The sequence below is a fragment of the Pinus tabuliformis genome, chromosome 9 (assembly GCF_031772625.1).
Source record: "Pinus tabuliformis cultivar Carrire ecotype Pingquan chromosome 9, CPIR1, whole genome shotgun sequence".
Classification (NCBI taxonomy): Eukaryota; Viridiplantae; Streptophyta; class Pinopsida; order Pinales; family Pinaceae; genus Pinus; species Pinus tabuliformis.
Window position 1 is genome coordinate 1,153,729,576 of NC_142307.1, and position 13,189 is coordinate 1,153,742,764.

The following is a 13,189-nucleotide window of genomic DNA, read 5'->3' on the forward strand; positions in this document are numbered from 1 at the left end:
TGATAAAATTATAAATAAATCTATTGAGGTCAACCATTAAGATCAATCCATCTAAGAAAGGTTAACACCTTTAGAATTGTGAGCACCCAAATCTATTCATTAAACATTGTAGTTTCTTCCATTGTATATTAATCAAGGTTTGGAGTTGTAGCACACTAATATTGAAGAGGACCCCTCCCAAGGAGATTTGAAATTCATTAACCTTCATGAACTGTCTCTATTAGGTGTTTGTTTTTATAACTTTTCCAATCCATTGGATCAATACAATCGATGTATTCCTTAATTCCATGGTCATGTTGAATTATGTTTATTAGGCATAGTTTAATTTGATACTTCACATGACTTACAGTTTAATTTACATGAGCATCATTAGCATTCATAACTCTATTTTCATTTATCGTTTTCTTTATTGCTTGATCCACAAATATCAAGTTAAATGGTTTTTTCTTTAAGTACTCTCACAAAGCCACTAAAAGGGGGTTAGATATGGGTGTGTGCGCATGCCAGTCTCCACCCACCATCGTAGGTTTGAGGATGTACACACACACATGCAAACATACACACACATGAGTGTGGGGGTGTTGGTTGAGGATCTACGTGCTTGTGTGTGTAAAGTCCAAATAGCATGCTTTAATATTGAATCTGTGTTTGCATGTGCGTATACTTGCACATACACACACACAAACATATCCATGCCTCACTATGCACCCTTTTCAAGGTGAGGATGCACATAAGCATAAGATGTGTGGCAGAGGGTAAGGTTGTGTGTGTATGTGCATATGCCACCCTCCCATGGGTGAGGATGCATAAACACATACATAGAAGGGAAAATTTTAAGGATGGAAAATTATCTTGAAGTTTAAAAACATTGGTGAATATCACTAGTCTCTAATATGCAAACTATAAAATGTTTATTGATGTTTTTGTAAAATTATTCAAAATTATGATGATTTTATATATACTCTCTATATATTGTTAGCGATTTTTAAGGTAAAATAATTTTATATTGTAAAATTTGGGAGAATCATTTTTGTAAAAAAATGGAAATTGGCGAATCTTTTTTGGGGAAAAATCATGGAAAATTAGCCCACTTGCGAATATTAGCCCCTAAAATTTTCATAGGTGCATGGCATAGGGTTAGGATGTGTGCATGTGTGTGTGCTCATGATGGGTAGTCATGTGTGTATGAATGCATATATGCATGTTTATACTATCACATTTATAGGCATCCATATTTAATTTTATATATCCTATCATTCTTAAACATTTGACACATTTTTCCCTAGGTTCATACCCCCATGCGAAAGATTTTTGACTTGTCATGATTATGGATTTGAGTTTCTTGTATGAAAAAATAAAGAATAGTGAGACAAGAAATGGAACACATAAGAATAAATATAGCAAAGGGCACAATAATAGATTTAAAACCCAATTTATATTGATAAATAAAATAACATAACAATGTAGAACATACACTAACCAAAATGGTGGTAGCTATCTATGAAGGGATAGAGATATTGGGTGCACATGTTCATAGAAGGTATCACAAGAGTATCATAAAGAAATAAACCTAGGGATCCAAAACCCTAACCCTAGAAGAAGAAGTGCCAACAACTTTACGGGTCCCAAGGTGGTTAGGTTGTACATCAACTTCTCAGGGGCACAATATTTGCATATGATTTTCATCTGGGGCACACAGTAGACCATTAGAAATATCTCTCAATGGATTAAAACTTTTCTTTTGCATCATTTCTGCCTCAATTTCCAAAAAACATAATTTAGGGCCTAAAACCTTCCTTGCAAGTTTGGGAGTCAAAAGTCCATAGAAAAACTGCAAAGAATATAGAGAACCCTCGAGTCAATGGAAGAGGTGGATGGCCACCAATACTCATATGGATCATTATTTTCCCTTTAAGAAGTAATCTTCCCCATTGCATCAAGTTCCATCATCATATGGGGAAACTATTGAGCATGTTGGTAGTTGTTGTCATTGATGTCAAGTGTCAAGTTTTGTGGGATCTTGTTAAGCTATGATGAATCATGCGTATGGTTTTGGAGTCATTTGGTTGCTAGTTGAGTAGACCATATTTAAAAGAATTTTTGTTGTAGATTTTTTTTTCAAAAGAACATGTCATTTCCTTAATCGGATAACCCTCTCCAATACCTTTCTAAGGGCATATGGTAATTGATCTAACTCTAAAGCAATAAAGAGAAAATTAAGTTTGAAGCAGAGTGGTTGAAGCAAGGTTCCAGTTGATCATGGTTCTAGCATGGGCCTTGCCATTAGACTGACATAAATGTTGAAGCACAAAAGTGGTGAGTGGTGGTCAACAAGCTCCTATGAACAACTCCTCATCACTGGGAGCTTAACAGTGATCTCCCTAGCATTTATTGTACTGTTAATTGAGACTTGTTAGGCACACAACTAAGTGATGGGTGACAAGTGGTGGATGGAATCTGTGGCATTCAATTGGTGCAAGACAGTGATGATGTGGTAGCATGAGAAGGTAACACATGGCCAATATATTTAACATTTTTGATAGGCCAGGTAGAGGTTTGATAAGTGACACTAGGCAGTCTATGTGGTAGGTACACATCAATATAAGATCCATGGAAAGGGGTGATTGGTAAACATGGACGAAACCTGTGAGGTGGTCTAACCCTTGGCCTCTTAAGAGATCAACACCTCAAGGAATCATGTCGACTGAGTAGGAGTCTTCATCGAGTGGTTAAAATATAACAACTAGTGTTGATCCATTAGTTAATGGGCCCTAAGAAATAGGTAATTGTATGTTTGTTGCAGTCCCGTTGATTGTCCTATCAACCATCGGGTCAAAATGTTGTAGATATTGTTGACACCTAAGTTCTGATATCTCATGCCCCTGGACACCAACACATGGTCATGCATCTCAAGTGATAAGTTTGGATTATAATCGAAAAGTGGTGCTAGATAGGGGAAAGAGTTAAACCCCACCCCTCAGATAAATGACTAATAGGTGTGAGTGATGGATCACAGTTTGATAAGTGTGGACTTGTGGTCAAGCATCATAAATGCATTATGCATCCCCCCTTATTGTGCCAATGGTTAATATGAGGTGGTGTTTCCGAGATAGGGATGCGTGCCAAACCACAAATGGTTTTGATAAGCTTATCAACAACTCTGGTGGACTCCAAACCTACCCTTCAAGTACAAAACCATTATGAGGGCATTCTGAAACGATAGGAGTATGAAAAAATTGGTTTTGGAAATCAATAAATGGTAGATAAGATAAGGGACAAGTGGAAGTTGAGTCAACATTAACATGGTTGTGTAACGACCTCCTCCCACATTTACCCACTTTCACCAGCTCGCCTGGGGTAAACATGAGTTGAGGGTCACTATGATAAGAATAAAACTCCTATATAACCTTAAGGAAATGGATATGAAAACTTGCAATCTTACTGACTTCCCTCAGGTGCTACAGGACCTCCAGGAGCAACCCAACCTCTCCAGGTGTCCAACCCCTGAGATAACTCTCTTTTTCACTGAACTAGAGTGTCAGCCGCTCCCTTGGAAAGGTATGGGAGCGATTGTAAGCCTCTGATTTCTCACATAGGCCTGCCTACTAGTGACTGTGGACTTTTCTAGTCAGTTCTATGCTAGCGACCCTGAATTCTAAGCCACATTTCTAGGGTCATTACGCAGGTTTTTGCCCATAACTCAGTGAAACTTCTAGAAATGATAAATGATGGAGAAAAAAATCTTATAAACCAAAAATTGAACTAAGAATTGACCTTACCCTGCCCAACCGGAGCTGAAATTCTGCCAAACACATGGTAAACATGGAACTTATAGGTCATGAATGCAAATATGAACATAGGGATCTAAAACTTATCTGAGGTTAAACAAGAAGGATCAATGCATTCACACAATAGTTTTCAAAAAGCCAATTAGGTCATCCATTCATTAACAAAACATTCATTAATAGAAATATGATAAGAGCCATACTTAGATCTTTCAAATAACCATGCCTATAACCAACATATAACGAGATAAATAACAATGATATAACAACCATTAAAGCCACATAATAACAAGTGCATTTACTCATCAAAAGTAGGAGGAACTTAGCTCCTATTAACCATATGCAAAAGCCAACCAAGTGAGGGACTTCCATGTAACACCCGATCATAGGTTGGTATGAAACAAATCTTCCTTTTAGCTAATCACCCCCATGCCATATTCCAAGCATGAATTTTGGATCTCATGGGATAAACCAATCCATAAACAACTAAGTGAATCCAGATTTTAAACCACCTCACCCTCACCATACTGTGATATCACTGAAATTGGTCCCGAAATCATAAAACTGAATCAGGCTTGGATGCCTCAAAATTCATTCACCATTCCTTGAGGAATTTTTCTATCTCCATGCACCTATTGAGGGCTCCCTGGAGAAAACCATCTCCACCCCAAACCATTTTGATTTTCTTGAGACCACCTCACCTAGATCTAAAACCTTCCCGCAATCCAAAGCTAAACTAAGTGAGAATCCCATCACACGAAGGCTATCTAGAAATGGAAAGGCAAGGCTAAAACCCCTGTCAAAACCATGCATATGCATATGCCATGCATGTCAAAACCAGCTAGGAAATCATACATGCAACCTATTACCTACAAGTATTCTTATTAAAGCTACCTGATCCAACTTTTTTTCGCTTGATCCTTATTTCCTTTGCCTTCCTTGTCATTCCTTTTCTTTACTTGTCCTTCCTTTGCTTTCTTGCTTTCCTTCTCCACTTGTTGCTCTTCTCCTCTCGAAGACTAATTCCAAAACTGAATTGAAAAAAGGCTACCAATTGATGCTCTGATGTCCTTTTATTGTTGATGCCTCTAGTTTCTTCATTTTTCTATAACTTTCCTTCAATTTCCTCCTCACATGTAACCTGTGACCTTTCACCTCCTGTTTCTCCTAATTTCTTTTATTTTCATAAATAAAATGCCAATAATACCTTTTTGCCTTTCCAAAGCCGTTGCCATTTCCTTTGTCAATTTCCCCTTATCCATAAACACAAAAATTGATGCCCACTAGGATATTTTTCCCAACATTAAGCTTGGAATAAGTGTCCCTTGACCTTGGTGTTGTTTTGTATTTATTAAATTATATTACATGAAATTTAGACTCAGGGCTCTTACTGTTATGAAACCAGCTCACAAAAAGATAGAAAATATATATCAATGCCTCAAAATTTAGCCTCTTCGAGGGGGAAACCTCCTTTACATTACACAAATGAAAAATTCTTGGATGATTCAAATGACAGAACCTCCTTTCTATATATAGAGTCTAAGAGGTCACAATATAACCAAGCCGACTTAACAACAATAATATAAAGGCACAAAAATAACAATAGAGGGATTCTATGGGGCACAGTAATAATAATATGGGGACAATAGTGGCACAACAATGTTAATAAGGGATACAACTACAATATTAATGGGGGCATCACTAGTATTATAGGGACCTAACATGCCCCTCTCCTTCAAAAAAGTGTTGTCCTCAATGCTTGAGTAGTTCTGGATGCTTCTGTATAAAATTCTCATCCTCCCATGTGGAATCTTCAACGGATAAGTTCTTCCACTTGATGAGATACTCTGAAATGGATCGATTTTGTAGTTGTTGAGTTCTTGTTTCTATGACTGCTTCCGGTTCCAATATAATTTTTCCTTCCTCATCAAGTTTTGGCAATATTGTTTGAACTAAGAGCTTGTCGCCTATAACCTTCTTTAAACATGAAACATGGAAAACTGGGTGCACTCGAGAAGTTGCAGGAAGCTCCAATTTGTATGTCATAGTACCAATCTTTTGCAACACCTTATATGGACCATAATACTTTGGTGACAATTTGTTATCCTTCTTAGCTTGCTTGAGGGACATTTGTTTATATGGTTGTAGCCGTAGGAATACCCAATCACCTACATCAAAAATTCTTTCATTGCGATGTTGATCTGCCTGTTGTTTCATTCTATTCTGTGCCAACACGAGGTTATCCTTTAAGAGTTGGAGAATTTGTTGTTGATGCTCAATGTGATGTTCCATTGTTTGAACCTTAGAATTTTCTCTTAAATATGATGTGATGGATGGTGGCTGATATCCATAAAGTGCCATAAATGGGGTCATTTTTGTTGCAGTATGGAAGGAAGTGTTATACCACCATTCAACCAGAGGCAACCATTTGACCCATTATGTCTGTTTATCAGATACAAAGCAACGAAGATATCCTTCCAAAAATTTGTTTACTATCTCTGTTTTCCCATTAGATTGAGGATGATAAGATGAGCTATGAGATAACTGAGTACCAAGACAAGAAAATAATTCTGTCCAAAAATTTCCTGTAAAAATGGGATCTCTGTCACTTACAATAATCTTTGGGTTTCCATGTAGCTTTTGAATTGTTTCCATAAACGCCGTAGAAACTACACTGGCTTTAAATGGATGTGATAATGCAGAAAAGTGTGCATACTGGGTAAGTCTGTCAACTACCATCATGATGACACTCTTTCCATCATACTTGGGTAAACCTGTGATAAAATCCATTGAAACCTCCTCCCAACGTTGGCTTGGAATGGATAAAGGTTGTAATAGACCTGGTGTCTTAATTGTTTCAGCTTTATTTTGTTGGCATACCAAACATTCTGCCACAAACTTTTGAATATACGATTTAAGGCCATCCCAAAAAAATTCCTTCTTAACCCTATGGTATGTTTTTAAAAATATTGAGTGCCCTCCTAAGGGAGAAGCATGCAATTCTAGAAGAATCTTTTGTTTGAGTTGGGAATTCTTATAGAGGTATAAGCGATCTTTGTACCATAACGAATCATCTTTCCACCTAAATGTACCAGATGTACTGAAATCTTGTTGTAACTTTCGAATAAGTTCCCACACTTCTTTGTCATTCTTCCATTCCTCCCTTGCTTCGTTTATCCAATCTGGTTGGATAATAGAAATGGCGCACAACAAAGCTTCCACATCCTCATCCTTTCTTGAGAGTGCATCTACCACAACATTTTGCTTCCCTTTATTGTATATGATTTCAAAGTCATAACCCAACATCTTTGTGACCCATTTTTGTTGTTCTTCAAAGGATAATCTTTGTTCTAAAAAGTATTTAAGGCTATCATGATCCATTTTTACCTTAAAGTGTCTTCCCATTAGGTAGGGTCTCCATTTCTTAGGTGCATGTAGTATTGCCAACATTTCCTTCTCATAAATAGCTTTGCGTAGATACTTTCCCTTGATTGGATGACTTTCGAAAGCAATGGGTCTTTCATCTTGCATTAAAACAGAACCAATTCCATTTCCAGAAGCATCACATTCCACAATAAAGGTTTTTGTGAAGTCTGGTGTTGCTAAGACCGGTGCTTGGCACATTGTCTCTTTAAGATATTCTAAGGCTTTTGTTGCTTCTAGAGTCCATGAAAATGCATCTTTCTTCAACAATGTTGTTAGAGGTGCTGCTATTTTCCCATAATTCTTAACAAACTTGTGATAATACCCTGTCAACCTGAGAAATCCTCACAAATGCTTTATGGATGTGGGGATTTCCCATTCCTTAATGGCTTTAATTTTGCTAGGGCCTACCTTAACTCCTTCATGAGATACAATATGACCCAAATATTCAACCTCTTGTACTCCAAAGAAACATTTGGATCTTTTTGCATATAATAGTTTCTCCTACAATAGTTGTAGCACCCTGTCAATGTGTTCAACATGTTCCTTCCAAGACTTGTTGTAGATTAGTATATCATCAAAAAATACTAACACAAATTTTATAAGGAAGGGTTTGAAAATGGAAATCATCAAACCTTGAAATGTAGAAGGTGCATTGGTAAGGTCAAAAGGCATGACCAAAAACTCATAGTGACCCTCATGAGTTCTAAATGTTGTTTTCAGAATGTCTTGAGTCTTCATTATGATTTGATGATATCCTGAATGAAGATCTAACTTGTTGAAGTAAATTGATCCATGCAATTCATCCAATAATTCATCATTGCAGGAATGGGAAACTTATCTTTAATAGTGAGCTTATTGAGCTCCCTATAGTCCAAACACATGCACCATGATCCATCCTTATTATGCACCAATACTATTGGAGCAGAGAAAGAACTTTGGCTAGGTTGAATTATACCAGCCTCAAGCATTTCTGCAACCATACGTTCAATTTCACTCTTTTGGGCATAGGGATATCTGTACAACATGATGTTTGGAGGAACACTTCCTGGAATCAAATGAATATAGTACTCATGATCACGAATAGGTGGGAGACCTTTGGGAGTCTCAAATACCTTGGAATGATTGTCCAAGACCTTTTGGAGATTTGGAGAAATAGATGATTTCAATGTGGAAACATCTAGCGAACATAATTGTGCAATTACACCTCATTGTTCCTTTTTTAGAAGCTTTGTCATACTGTTAGAGCTTATTATCTTTCCTGGTTTCCCTGCAATGCCCCTTAATTCAACTTCCTTTCCTTCCGGATAAAATTTCATGAAAAGTTCTTGAAAGTTAAAAGCTATTGTACCCAAGGATTGTAGCCACTGGACTGCTAGTACAACATCAGCACCTCCCATTGGAATGGAAAGCATTGGGCTTTTCAATACATATTCTCCCATAGATAGCTTGATATTATGGCACTTTCCAAATAAATTTAACATTCCTCCATTTGCAGCCATCACTTGACACTCTGGTGCTGGATATAGGAAGCGATTCAATTCTTTTGCTATCTTACAATGAATAAAAATGTGGGTACTTCTTGAATCAATCGACACTATTACCTTTTTCTTCTTGATTTGTCCTTCTATCTTGATGGTTTGAGGAGTGGTAATTCCAGCCAATGCATTACAAGATATGGTCGGATTCATTTCTTCTTTATCTAGGCTTTGTTCCTGGAGTATATCCTCTTCTTTTGACCCTTCTTGCTCCTTTTCTTCTTCCTCTTCACAATCTATGTAGAATAATTTCTTCTCAGCACAATTATGACCTTTAGTGTATTTGCTATCACAACTGTAACAAATCCCTTTTGCTTTTCTTTCTTCCAATTTTTGTGGTGTCAACCTTATAGGTTGTGGAAGGCTAGGGGCAACAACACTTCCATCTTTATAGTTGTGAGTGGTATGCTTCCTGGTTGCCATAATTTTGCTTTCCATTTTTCTTGCTAACCTGAATGCCTTCTCTAATGAATCAGGTTCCCAAAGGCGAACATCATGTTGGATATTATCCTTTAAAGTCCCTATGAACACATCAATCCTATGCTCCTCTGGAATATTTTTTACCCTTATGTTCATTTTTGGAACTCCTCAATGTGCTCCATTATTAAACCCTTTTGTTTGAGACTTATCAATTGGCTAAAAAAGGTGTTGCTTTTTGTATCCTCATAATGTGCTGTCAATTCTTCCATAAAAATTGCCCAAGTGATCATTTGTTTATGAGAGCAAAGCCATTGATACCATACAAACTGATTTGGTTCTAAATATAAAGTTGCAATACGTACCTTTTGTGTATTTTGCACATTATTGAGACCGAAAATTTGCTCCATTTGTAATATCCATGTTGCGGGATCCTTGCCATCAAACTTCCTCATATCGATTTTTGGAATATGGTGGGTCTTCGATCCAACATTAGAGTCTATGGAATCATGATTAACATTTCTTTTGTTCTCATCATGAGTTTCCTTTACTACCCTTTCACCATTAATGACGATTTCTTGTAGCAACTTATTCAAATTTATCTTCAATTCTTCCATCTTATCATCCATACCATCCATCTTAGCATCCATGCCATTCATCTTAGCATCCATGCCATTCATCTTAGCTTCCATGCCATCCATCTTAGCTTCTATGCCTTTCTTTAAACAATCCATCTTAGCTTCTACACCTTTCTTTAAACCATCCATCTTATATTCTACATATTTCTTTAAACCATCCATCTTAGATTTTGTTACCTTTTTTGCAAGTGACACTTGTTGCACTTGGTCTCGTAATTTTGATATATCATGTTGCATTTCTTCCTCTTCTTCATGAGTCATGCTAGAGATTTCAGATTGCTTACTAGGTGTTTGCATTTTCTTTTCTTAGGGCATAAATTACTGATAATAGTGCTTTACTATGCTCTTTGAATTCCTTCAAACTAATTTTTCAAACCAAGCTTATGCAAAAATTTAGAAAAAACTACACACCTTTTTTCACTTTGTAGGAGCTTGATATTGAATCTGATGTATCTCTATAATTTCAGATCATCCAGTTCTCAAATTGCGACCTGTAGTAGCCCTCTACGTCCTCTTTCAAATTCCACCAATCCGATCCAAATTGGATTCTCCAAGGAAGAGTTATGCACAAGCTCCCAAGATGACCTGATTATAGACCTTTCTAGAAGAGCGAACTCGTATGAAGTGCCACGTGTCACTGTTTCGACCTTTGGCTCTAAAAAATATATACAAGAAACTACAATCTATCCTCTCTTTGTACCTTCTTACAAAATTTCAATCTGATGCTCAGAGAGAAAGTTATGATGATTTTCCCCAGGTCACCTGTTTGGAATGTAATTCAAGAGTCTGCAAAAGACCAACTTCCGCAGATCATATCTCCGCAAATATAGTGCGAAAAGCTCTAAAATTCGGACCCGAGGTTTAGTGTGATTTCCTCTCAAATGGGTTTTTTTTTCATTTCTGAAATGTCGCAGAAGAAAATTTATAGCGAAAATGCCACAATGACCTATTTGGAGTATCGAAACCCTAGAATCCAAAGCTCTGATACCAAATGTTATGAAACCAGCTCACAAAAAGATAGAAAAGATAGATCAACGCCTTAGAATTCAGCCTCTTCGAGGGGGCAACCTCCTTTACATTACACAAATGAACAATTCTTGGATGATTCAAATGACAAAACCTCCTTTCTATATATAGGAGTCTAAGGGGTCACAATTTAACCAAGCCTACCTAACATTAATAATATAAAGGCACAAAAATAATAATAGAGGGATTCTATGGGGCACAATAATAACAATATGGGGACAATTGGGGCACAACAATATTAATAAGGGATACAACTACAATATTAATGGGGGAATCACTAGTATTATAGGGACCTAACACTTACAGACCCCTCCCACTTAGGGGAACACCATCCTTGGCGTTCTATGACACTTATGACCCACAAACCTGCTAAAAAACATAACATACTGCCCATGGAGATTTATAACTTAACTCATTGCAATATTCACAATGAACATCCTGCTCAAAAGAAAAACCATCATGACAAACATCACAACCATATTGCTTATTGGAGCTTTATAACACATCTCATTGCAATATTTACAATAACAACCATACATGAATATGTACATATACCAAAATTGGGTTTCCTCAACTGATAAGAAATGAAGGATACATAATCCACACCTGATCAACCATATCATATGTAGCTTCATCAGGCCCAAAGTGCTTCCACTGCACTTTAACTTGCTTGATTGCTCTGTTTTAGAGAAAGAGTTGTTTCCACTGCAATATGCACTGAGGTTCCCACTAGAATTCTCCTTCTGGATCCACCTCTAATACAGACTACTAAATAACATGGGAAACATCCTTTACATATCTTTTAAGGAATGAAACATGGAAAACATAATGGATTTTCACTACCAAAGGCGGTTCAAGTCTGTAGGCCATTGGTCCAATCGTCTCAAGGATCTCAAAAGGATTGCAATACCATGGTTCCAACTTGGCACATGATCGAATCCTCAAGGAGCTCTTCTTGGGAATAATGTGCAAATACACAGGCTACCTAAGCTGAAACTCCTTAAATGCCCTATGGTGGTATGCATAAATCTTCTTCTTATCTTATGCTACCTTTAGATTCTTCTTTATAACCTACATTTCATGTTCCATGTCTTCCAACATGTCTGGTCCTATCAATACCCTATTCACTAGATCACTCCAGCTAATGGGAGTATTACAACTCTGCCCATATAGTGCCTCAAATGGACTCATACTTATTGACTCTTGATAACCAATTTTGTAATAAAACTCAACAAATGGAAGGTACTCCTCCCATATCCTCTACTAGTGCATGACATAAATCCTCAACATATCCTCTAGAATCCTATTGAACCTCTCTGTTTGTCCATCTGTTTGCAGATGATAAGTTGAACTGAAGGCCAACTCTATCCCCTAACTTGCAAACAACTCCTTCCAAAACTTGGAAGTGAACATAGCATACATGTCTAACACAATCTTCTTTAGAAAACGATGCAATCTAATGATCTCCCTGACGAAGACTTGTGCCACCTCAGTAGATGAATAAGTAGTCTCTACTGGAATGAAGTGAGAAACCTTTCTCAACCTTTTGATCACAACCATGATAGAATCGCTACCTCAATGTCCTCAGAAGACCTTTAATGATTTCCATGGAAATGACCTCCCACTTCCATTCTAGAATTAGAATAAGATGAAGAAACCAATCTAGATTCTTACACTCTACTTTCAACTGCTGATAGTCCAAACATACAGCCACAAACTCTGCCACTTCCTTCTTCAGATTCAACCAATAGTATAACTTATTCATTGCTGTCAATGTCTTCTGATATCTTGGGTGACTTGAATATGGCTTGACATGAAACTCCCTCAAGATAATATTCTTGATCCCACTATTATCTGACACATAAATCTTGTTCCTGAATATCACCAAGCCATCTGTCATGAGATGATAGTCAACATTCGGATGACCTGTACCCTTCCACTATAACCTATGCCTAAGCTCCTTGTAGTTGTCATCCTGTTGTCTTGATTGTAATATTTGGTCCTATAAATATGTCCCATATGAGCTTACTGCTATAACATGGTTCATCTACACTCTCCTGTTGAGAGCATTTGCAACCCTATTCTCCTTACCCTTGATGTATCTGATATCGAAGTCAAAATCACTAAGGGTGGTCAACCATCTAGCTTTCCTAACATTTAGGTTCAGTTGGTCAAATAGATATATCAACCCACTATGATATCTCAAAAAAAAAAACCTCCTACCAAGAAAATAGTGTCTCCACGTATTCAATGCATGGATACTAGTCACCAACTCAAGATCATGAGTCACATAGTTCTACTCGTGCTTATTCAGCTTTTTGGAATCATAGCATACCACCTATCCCTATTGAATCAAGACCCC